This window comes from Salmo salar, chromosome 18, assembly GCF_965601325.2.
Source record: "Salmo salar chromosome 18, fSalSal1, whole genome shotgun sequence".
Taxonomy (NCBI): domain Eukaryota; kingdom Metazoa; phylum Chordata; class Actinopteri; order Salmoniformes; family Salmonidae; genus Salmo; species Salmo salar.
Window position 1 is genome coordinate 88,350,657 of NC_138308.1, and position 11,348 is coordinate 88,362,004.

Here is an 11,348-nt window from a genome sequence, read left to right on the forward strand (position 1 = left end):
AATCCATTTAAATTACAGGTTGTAATGCAAGAAAATAGGAAAAATGCCAAGGGGGATGAATACTTTTGCAGTTGTACAGTGTACATTCTAGAATATATATATATATATATATAAGTGTATGTAAACTTCCGACTTCAACTGTATATATATATATATATATATATATATATATATATATATATATATATATATATACAGTTGAAGTCGGAAGTTTACATACACTTAGGTTGGAGTCATTAAAACTAATTTTTCAACCACTGTCACGGCTGTCAAAAGGAGAGGACCAAGGTGCAGCGTGTGTGTAGTTCAACATTTTATTTACTCTGTGAACTATGCAATACATCAAATAACTGAATAGACAAAACAACAAACTGTGACGCAGCGGAGAAACAAACACTACTCAAAATGAATCACCCACAAAACCCAGGAAGAAAAACCCCTACTTAAGTATGATCTCCAATTAGAGACAACGAGGACCAGCTGCCTCTAATTGGAGATCATCCCAAACAAACCAACATAGAAATACAAAAACTAGAACCTAAGAACATAGAAATAGAACACATAGAATAAACCCCCCTGTCATGCCCTGACCTACTCTACCATAGAAAATAACAGCTTACCATGGTCAGGACGTGACAACTACTCCACAAATGTCTTGTGAATTGTTTACAGACAGATTATTTCACTTATAATTCACTGTATCACAATTCCAGTGGGTCAGAAGTTTACATACACTAAGTTGACTGTGCCTTTAAACAGCTTGGAAAATTCCAGAAAATTATATCATGGCTTTAGAAGCTTCTGATAGGCTAACTGACATCATTTGAGTCAATTGGAGGTGTACCTGTGGATGTATTTCAAGGCCTATCTTCAAACTCAGTGCCTCTTTGCTTGACATCATGGGAATATAAAAATAAATCTGCCAAGACCTCAGAAAAAAATTGTAGACCTCCACAAGTCTGGTTCATCCTTGGGAGCAATTTCCAAATGCCTGAAGGTACCACGTTCATCTGTACAAACAATAGAACGCAAGTATAAACACCATGGGATCACGCAACCGTCATACAGCTCAGGAAGGAGACGCGTTCTGTCTCCTAGAGATGAACGTACCTTGGTGCGAAAAGTGCAAATCAATCCCAGAACAACAGCAAAGGATCACCTTGTGAAGATGCTGGAGGAAACGGGTACAAAAGTATCTATATCCACAGTAAAACGAGTCCTATATCGACATAACCTAAAAGGCCACTCAGCAAGGAAGAAGCCACTGCTCCAAAACCGCCATTAAAAAGCCAGACTACGGTTTACAACTGCACATGTGGACAAAGATCGTACTTTTTGAAGAAATGTCCTCTGGTCTGATGAAACAAAAATAGAACCGTTATGTTTGGAGGAAAAAGGGGGAAGCTTGCAAGCCGAAGAACACCATCTCAACCGTGAAGCATGGGGGTGGCAGCATCATGTTGTGGGGGTGCTTTGCTGCAGGAGGGACTGGTGCACTTCACAAAATAGATGGCATGATGAGGGAGGAAGATTAAATGTCAGGAATTGTGAAAAACTGAGTTTAAATGTATTTGGCTAAGGTGTATGTAAACTTCTGACTTCAACTGTGTGTGTATGTGTGTGTGTGTGTGTATATATATATATATATATATATATATATATATATATATATATATATATATATATATACATATATACAATTTTTTTTTTTTCATAATACTTTATTTTAGCAGGAAATATATTACAGTTCATATATACTTGACTTAACATGGAATGGGGTTGTACATTCTAGAATATATATTTATTTTTTTACAGTTCATACATATCAGACAACATCAATGCTGGGTAGAGAGCAGCCAAAGACCCAAGTCACATTCATAACAAGAAATACATAGAGATCCACTTAAAAAGGATGATCTAATTATCTACGTTCTACAATCTAGAGACCATAGTGATGTCACAAGCACTTGTCAGGAACTATGGATCATGGGACCTACTCTACTCTACTCTGCTCTGTCCTTCCGTTTGCGCAAATGAAGGTGAGGTGAGACTGGTGGACCGTAAAGACCTAACTAAGGTTGTTGTTGCCTTTAGTTCTGAGCTCTGGGTAAATGATCAAGCTGTCATTTGGGTTGTGTAAGTACATATAATAATCTGCTGTTTGAATGGAAAACTACTTGTGTCAATTTTTTAAATAAACACACTGTTTCCTTCTGGAATTTCATATGTTGTTGACTGACTATCCCCTTGATCCACAATGGTCACAACCCGTAAGTCAGCGTAAGTCACAGAAAATAGATGTTGTGGTAGCAGCTGCAGAGAAGTACTTGGGGGTACGAGATTTGACTTCAGAAAAGTTACAGGGTGTGTTGAGTGGTAGTGTCCCAGTCTTCTCAGGTCGTTGGCCTGGGGTAGGATCAAATTGGGTTAAAGTAGTAGAATAAGGTGATGGGTTTGAATGAGTATAGGGGTTTGAATTAGTATTTTGTGCATCAAAATGGGGAAGAGGAACTGGGGAAAATAAAACAATAATAAAATAAAAATATACATTTATTTTATTGTTTTATTTTTCACTGTTCCCCTTCAGCATTTTGTATCACAAAGTGTAATGGATCTATACTATAGTTCAGTTGGGGGTGGTAATGCAACATATTGTATGCCAACTGCCGTTAAACCTCACCGAAGAAGAATAAATCAGGCCTACCTACCATTCTGAACCACTAGATGCCTTGTACAGGAGCATACCAGAGATATGGTATGACATTTATGCTTTAATTGCTAGTAAAATAGTTCCACTGTTGTGAGTTTCTCTCAGTCTTCCCATCTCTTTCTGTCTCTCTCTCTCCCCCGTCCATCATTTGAGCAAGGCATCTAACAAACAGGAGAATGTAGCTGGCCGGATGCCAACTGAAAGGCTGAGTTCCATCTTTGTACACACACACAGAACTACATAGTAGCGTACATATTTTGAAGACAGCGTATTCTTATCTGAAAATATATCTAAATGCATATTACATGGTGGTTAAACAAATAGTTTACCATACTAGTCAAGGCGTTTTATGTCCTCTAGGCCAGGGTTTCCCAAACTTGGTCCTGCATCCCTGTTTGTTTTTTTGTCCCAGCACTACATAGCTGATTCAAATAATCAAAGCTTGATGGTGAGTTGGTTATTTGAATCAGCTGTGTAGTGCTAGGACAAAACCCAAAACGTGCACGGGGGGCAGGCAGGACCCTGCTCTACAGCTCAAGGCTTATCTTCTGGCCCGGTTGAGGAGTGAAATGCAAAGGCAGACGTTGCTGAACAAATGCATTGATGAATTCATGCTAGAGGGGGCGACAAATCCTCCCATTTCACTCTTTCCCGGCTTGGAAATTCAAAACAAAACCGATTATGTCATTTCCCGTGCTGCATTACGACTAGAACAAGCTTTGACGGTTATTACAATTGAACAAAAAAATAAAATAAAATCATAGGAGCAATTTTAAGCAAAAGTGAATAGCAATATGGATTAGGCTAACGATTACACACCTCATTCATTTTGTAAAAAAATATAATTCGACCGTTTAGATTTATATTAATATTTTTCCCCCTTTTTCTCCGTGTCACCAGTGTGTGTAGAGCTGCCGATGCACGGCGTTGGCGCCATTTTCAAACTTCTTCTGCAAGAGAATGAATGTCTGGGTTGAAAAACATATTTCACGAATTAATTTATATTTTTTGAATTGCATTTAGAAGGGTTATGTTTTTTTGCAAGAATGATCGTTTCTTCATCGGACGAGGATGTATTTTCTCAAGGTACGCATTTTAGCAGGCTAGATAGCTAGCTAGTTGCATTGTTAGTAATAGTATAGTAACTAACTCAAAATAAACAAACGCTAACTGTACTTTATGTTCGTTAGCCATGAAATATACATTTTTAACAATAATTGTAACCTAGTATTTCAATCTAAATCTACTGTAGCTAGCAAGGGTGACTAGCAATTCGGCTATTATTACGTTAATATGACTTTAGTGGGATAGCCACGTTTAGTTGATGTTGAAAGCTTTAGTTTGACACCGAAACTAGATTGAGGCGAATTGCAAACATTGTCAAAGAAAGCAAGCCAGTCGATGTAGTTGCTAAAAGAAGTTTATTAAAAGTTACGGATAATGATTTTATTTCCAAAACAGATTTTTACTACCTCGCTGTCACACCCACGTTTTAGAGTAGCAGAGGTTTGGTTCGCGGACCCCTCCCCATAATCCGCTCATGACACCCCTCTCGAGAATCTACTCCACCCCCCGTGTGTTCAAACGAAATATTTGCTTAACTAGAACATAATCAAAAGAAACTGCATTCAATTACAAAATGTTAGAATAGGGTTGAATACATCGTTCAAATGAATTAAATGTGTAGTATAAACGATCAAATGGGTTGGGTTGGGGGGGGGGGGGCAAGTGGAAAACAAATCGCAAAGACATGATCTGAATCAGCATTTTTCTTCTCGACCCAACCCCCGTACTGTGCCATATAAACACTAAACAGAATATATGGATATAGGTATCATTTTATGATGTTAGCTAACGTCGTTACAAGGTTGGATTGGCCGACTGGCTAACAGATCAGTGCTCCCTTAGTTTGAATTAGCTTCAAACATTGTTACTTTCTTTAATGTGCAAATGATACTAAGTAGCCATCTAGTTCCCTGTAACGTGTGCTGACGACAGTTGCCTGTCTGTCTCTTTGGCCGTAGCTACGTTGCCACCTGCTAACTTTTAGCTAAGATTTCCCTCTGATAAATGATACGGTTCAAGCATCAAGTTTTAGATTTAAACCGTAAATGTTTTATTCGGTGCATCATTTCACATTCTCAAGATTTGAATTTGTTGGTTGATAGAGATACATTTAGTTGAATTTGTTTCATGAAACGTCTCCAAAATATTTAGAATAATGCCCAGGATAGATTGAATAGGTGGGTCAGTGTGAAGGGATTGTTGAATTGATACTAGTAAAAACAGAGACCTCCATATCGAATCTTCTAGGTGCGTGCGTTTGTAACTGCGTCACGGTCGATGCCACGTACTGTACTTGTACAATACAAATATATTGTTTCCTTTGGTCCTTTTCATAACTTCAAATAGTCCCATTCATTCAGCTGCATTCTGGAATAGATTCATATTTCTTGGAGCAAATCATTCATCTACTTTGCATGTATTTTCTGGTAAAGGAAAACGAATGCATGTCTATGAATGCAAAATAAAATACTGTACAGTTGCCTTGGTTTTGAAAAGGCATTACAGTACTAAACAATATGTCACGGATTTTACTGAATACCACACCCTAACATTTTCATCTAAACTGTGTATATATATATATATAAATATATTTGTAGGGATTGTTATATATATATAAGTATGATATAGTGTCTGGTCACTATTTGTTTGAGGTTCAGATTTCTGTATACTATTGCTAAAACGTCCACTAGTATCTTCTATTCTAGTGCATTGTGTGTGTGTGTGTGTGTGCCATTTTAGGACAATCCCTACAAAAATAGACAAGAAATATACAATCTGACTCAGCTCAGACTTTTGACTTCTACAGAACCACAATATATTCAGGCTATCATATGGCACTGCTATGAAACAGGTGTTCTTTCAAATCGAGGTTGATTAAATGCATACAACATTCCATATATGGAGTGAAATATATCTCTTATTTTAACATGGCCTAATTTTGAGTATAGGACGTCAGACAGTAAGACACAGAGCATTGCTGTATCATAGGCCCTATTTGTATGGCTACGTTATTCCCAGGTGACTGACTGGCTAGTTGTAGTCATTTTCTGAAGCTTCTGCGTCATGGTGCATTTTGTGAGGTTTGTGTGTATATTATCTGAAGCTATTTTCACAAGGGAGTTGATTTGGGTTGTGTGCTTGGCTTGCTGACGGTAAGATTTTAGACTTGATATTTCATTGATAGTTCTGAGGTTGGATATATTGACTGTCTTCTTAGCTTACACCACATGGCATATACTGGTAGGCTAATAATGATTTTCTGTGACTGGATTCATTTGTGCTTGCCAGTTGAATGCTGTGGGATAAAAATAAAAAAAAATCTAGAATGTAATGATTAAGCTTTTGTACTGGTCCCGGTTACCAACAGTTACCAGAATAACCAGACAGTGCCTATTCAGAAGTATTTGGATTCTGTCAAGTCAACTATGATATGTTTTACTTTGGAGTCAGAATCTCAGAATTGTGTGTGAAGTTTCAACATTCTATTTATTATTCTGGCATTCTAGGCCTTTGTCTTTTATTTTCGTATTGTGTGTGCGCGTGTTTGTACGTGCACTCGTGTGCGTGTGTGCATTTGAGGCCCTCTGTCCTCGGTAAAACTATCTGTAGATCCAGTACTACATTTTCTCCACGTTGTGTGGTTGCTCTCTTCCTTCCACTCCTCACTGAACCTAGTCAAATTATTTCAATGCTGCTTTTCTGTTCTATCGACAATGCCGGACACCTCAAAGGTCGGTGAGACTCCGATTGCAATTTTAAATATTTGTTGTATTTTTCTCCTCTTCTTTTCACTCGCTCGCTCGTCCTTTTCTTTTCTGTTAAATGCGAAATGGGACTCGGGCCAATCTGGGAAAGTAGTCGTATCTCAAATTTTTATTGTTCAGCTCGGGGACGTTCATTTGTGGTTTGTGGCTTATTACTTTTTTTAATGACTTTTTGCTGCGAAACTCAGCATTGTCGCTGTGGCAAAAAAACACACAAACGCGCAACTACACTTTCCTTAATTTTTATTTCCCTCTCTCTCTGTGCTTTTCCGCAGTCTAGCCTGTTCCCTCTTGTCCCCCCTCCCTTCTCTCTCCCTCCCTTCGTTGGAGTGAAAGCCTTGGCAAGACGTCAAGAAACCGAAGCGAGTGGCGTCTGCAGCTTGCACTAGTGCAGCCCAGACTAGACAAAAACTTACCCTCGCTAATTAATTTTTTCCAGCCGGACGCTTCGCCCCACGACCCCCAAATTTCACACCGATCTCCCCCGATACCTCGTCGACCCCCAGATTTTTTTTCGGATTTTTTGGCGGCTCCGAAAATGTCAATTTTTATTGTAGAAAGTGATGCCGAGGGAAAAAGAGTAACAGCTCCCCTTGCCTTTTTATGCCTACTAAGTTCCCAAGCCTCCTCACTAGCTTCAGCGTAGAGCCGAGAGGGACTGCACACAGAACAGCACAGGAGCCTGCCCTGGGGCCCGGTGGGGGTGAAGCGGAGGGGAGGGGGGCGGGAGGGTAAGTGGGACTATGGTTTGGGGTGTAGTACGGGGGCATTTCTTATTTTTTTTTATTTTATTTAACCATTATTTATCCAAGAAGTCCCATTTGAGGTCAGATGACCTCTTTTTTTTACAAGGGAGATGTATGCTGAGAGAGAGGGGTAGTTGGGGGGGGCATGGGTGTAAGAGGACCAAAGGTTTTTGGGGAAAATTCTAGGACTTGGTTCAGGAAGCGTCCCCAATTAGAAAGGGGAGCCCCCCAATTAGAAAGGGGAGCCCCCAAAGCTTATTTTACTTTTTTTTTGTATTTATTTTTTTAGGTTGGGTTATTCCCCAAGTGATACAAATTTCTTTTAAGAAATGAAATGTGTTTTTTTTTTCTTTGTTTAGAGTCAGTGTTATTAGTTTAGTTGAAGCTACTTGTGTGTGTGTGTAGCGAGAGAACAATTGGCCTTTAGGACATTTTGAAGTGGTGCATTAATATAAAGAGAAATAGTCAGCTAACACAAGGTGTGAGCTGGATTGAATTTGAAGGTGGTGTTCAGATTGTTATTGGCTCCCAACCATTCCCCCGAGGTAAGTGAATCCCCTTTTCTCCTTCTTTTCTTTCCCTCTCCTCTCTCTGTTTCAGGTATTTTAAAATGGTCTCTGGTTTGAATGGAGAGTGACAAGCATAGGCCAGAGAAGGAGAGACTGAAAAATGTACTCTTTCTACTACCCTGTACATCTCTCTCTCCCCTGCCCTCCCTCTCTCTTCCTTTCCTTCTACCCTGCTCGTTCTCGTTTGTTCTCTGTCAGTCCTCCTCTCTCTACCCTGCTCTTTCTGTCCTTACTCTTTTTGAATGAGCCTATCTGGCAATAGGGAGAGACAGAAACGGATGCTTGATGACTGCATTCTGATGTGATCACTGGCTTGTTAAAATGTCGTCTAATAAGCCTACTTTCTCTGATTTCAATAATACTATGAAAGTGGTCGTGTGGCACTAGTCTCAAATAATCTAGTAGTTTATACCCTTCTGCTCTTTACATGGTTTTGCATGTCTAATTGCATGAAAGTTGTGAATTGGGTTGCAATTAATTAATACTGTGTTGGTTTTAGTCTCTGGCCCTACTAGGACAAATGCTTGCTATTTGACCTTGAAGATGTTTTCTCTCTTCCACATTGTAGGGTTAAAATTGTGATTTTGTATTAAAGTCTAAAAGTATGGCTAATTAGTGTTAATTTGGTTAAAATGAATTCATATCAATAGTATCTCTGTGAAAAGTTTCATTTCGGTATACTTTATGCCTTGGAAATCCAACTTTTCTGAGTGTAAAAAGTTTAAGCACACCACAGGGTGTGGTGTGAGCAATATTTTTTTCTACCCCCCCCTTCCTAAAAACCAAATATTTTTCTTACTTAATACAACGACTATCGCTACAATTACATTTTTTTTTTAAATCCAGCACTACTTAGGTAATACTTTTTTGTAGCTTTTAGAGATTTTTCCATATTTCAGTAATTAGCTTCATTGGCTAATTACTGTTCCTAGGTTGTCTCTCTGACTTTTTTTCAACAGATCACAAAACGGATTCCAGATATGTGTCTTGATAAAACAACAAAAAATGTATGAATTAGTTGTCTCTTATCTGTATTCTTAAACTGGAATCGTGTTAGCTTAGCCATATTTGAGGGACACATCAGTTCTGTGTAAACTGCCAAGTGACCCTTCTGTGTCTTGATAACACAGTACTGTTGTGCATATATGACTTGTCTCAAATGTATATTCAATTGTGTGTTCGATTAGCCTGATTCGAGGGCCACATCAGTTCTATTTCAACTGCTAGAGCCAAGAACTGACCCCTTGTAGCCACACATACAGAGAGGCCTGTCGTGCATCCTCTGCCCTCTGATTTTCACCACCTCTCTCTCCCTCCCTCTTTCTGAGGTGTGTGTCTTGTGGTTGTTACGTTAGTTGGAGCTCAGGTGCATCGCTGCTAGTCAATTTCATTGTCAAGCTGACACCTGTGGGGGCAATTTCTCTCTTCGACCTCTATTTCTCCCTCCTTTTCACTTCTCTTTTTCTCCCTTCTTTTCCTCTCCCCCTCCTTTTCCGTCCACAAACTCTCTCTCTCTCTCACACACACACACATTTACTCACAGACATTTACTCACACACGTGCACAGTCTACTCAGAGGTCCAACGAGGCCCTACCACGTTCCATAGGTCTTTGTTGCACAGGGTGTTCCAGGAACATTTTCAATCCAGTTGCATTGTGATGTCTGTAATTTCTATGATCAGGCCCTTTTTCTGTTCTCTCAAATATCTCTATATATATTTTTTTAAACAGACATGTTAAAATTCCTATTCCTGTTTTTACTATTGGGATAGATGATGGGGAGCTTGTCTTGATGAGAATCACTGTCTCCTCAGGTGCTCTCTGATTTAGAATAGGCACTGTTTGGCACACTTTATAGCTATGGTTCTACATATTCGAGTTAAATGTGTTAATTTCAACACATTATTTTTGTGAATCTGTTTGGCAGTCTGCGGTACATAACGTTATTGTTTCGGTGAGGAGGTGGTGGTGGGGGGAAGGGGGGGTAAATATGTTGGACTATGTTAACGTGATCTTCTTTATTGTTGCAACTAATAATCATTATGAAATCATCAGAATTATTTTCAATGTATGGGGATGTGGTCCTGATGGCTTGTATTTGTATTTGTATTTTTCTGTCGCTTGTAGTAGTCTTTTCAGTACACAATCTCTGTAAAACCTAGAGAAAAGGGTTAAACAGGCAAAAATGGTAAGGGTTAAATATTCTACAAATAGTGTTGTTTTTTTAATGTATTTTTTTAAAGTATATTTTTACGGACTAGGTTTCTTTACATTCTGATAAAATGTGAATAGATGAATGCAAGCACCTTTGGTGTAGTTAGTGAACTGTTCAGAAAGTGTCTTCTCTACTTCTCGTTAGTTATCTTCATCCACCATTTTGTCCACTTGTCCACCGTCCATTTTGTGGTCTCAAATAATTGAAGTTATGTAAATACATTTGTATTGTAATTAAAATTCCTATCAATTACATCGAATTTACTCAGTATTGCATTTGCCAAGAAAATCATTTCAATATCTCTTTGCTCTTTATTTTTTTATTTAAGAAAGCATGACTACTGTTGCACTACTCACAGCTCCTGTTTCTTTGATATAACTCTAGAAGCAATTTGCCACGAGTGTAAAAATTACGTCTTTAAACTATGTTACAGGCCTAAATGTAATATCTTGCTTCTGTTCTGTGTAATTTAAAGAAAGTGCTAGAATAATCTTGTACTGAACTATAAGTGGGAAAATCTTGTCAATGTTACGTAATTTATCAGTTTTATTTGTGTTTTTTTTTTTATCTCCACAGCTCCATACCATGGAGAATCCCCTCTCTGTCTCTGTCTCTTTCCGGGGTACCCTCTAGCAGCACATCATGTTTTGCAGGCATATAAAAGCAACTCCAAATCATTATGTGCTGTCACTGGGAGCCCTTGGAATCACGCCCATTCCAAAAGAAGAGTTCTGCAATTCCAATTCTGACAGATATCAATGTTCCATTCCTAAGCAGGACTCCGTTATCTGCACTGGCAGTTGATGTCAGTGGTGTTTGTGTAATCTGTAATGTTGTCAGCATGACAGTTTTACTGTTATCTCAATGTCATGTGTTTTGCCCCTTTTTAGATTGGCATTCCGTTTGTTGCTAGCTTTTCAGCATGAAATGGTTATTCCTCTCATTGGAAAAAAATAATTTTCTATATCTAAACACAACTTTGTGATTGTCAGTGTGACCTTTTATAATCTGATATTACTCAAAGGAAAGACAATGTTCCCGGTATTTCTACTCTGTAGGAATGAATCAAGCCACACTCCATTGTTACATTTATCTAGTCATTAAAAAGACCGTGATTCAGTGTTGATCCCTCCCAGTCTGACACTCCTAATGACAGAGGCCTTTGGCTCCAGACAGAGGGGCCTGGTAGTCCTGCTGGTTGGCCTGGCTACTGGTCTCTCTCCTCAGTTTGTCTGGAGACTAAGGCCTGTCGACGTCTCGCTCCAAACTAAGGCCAGG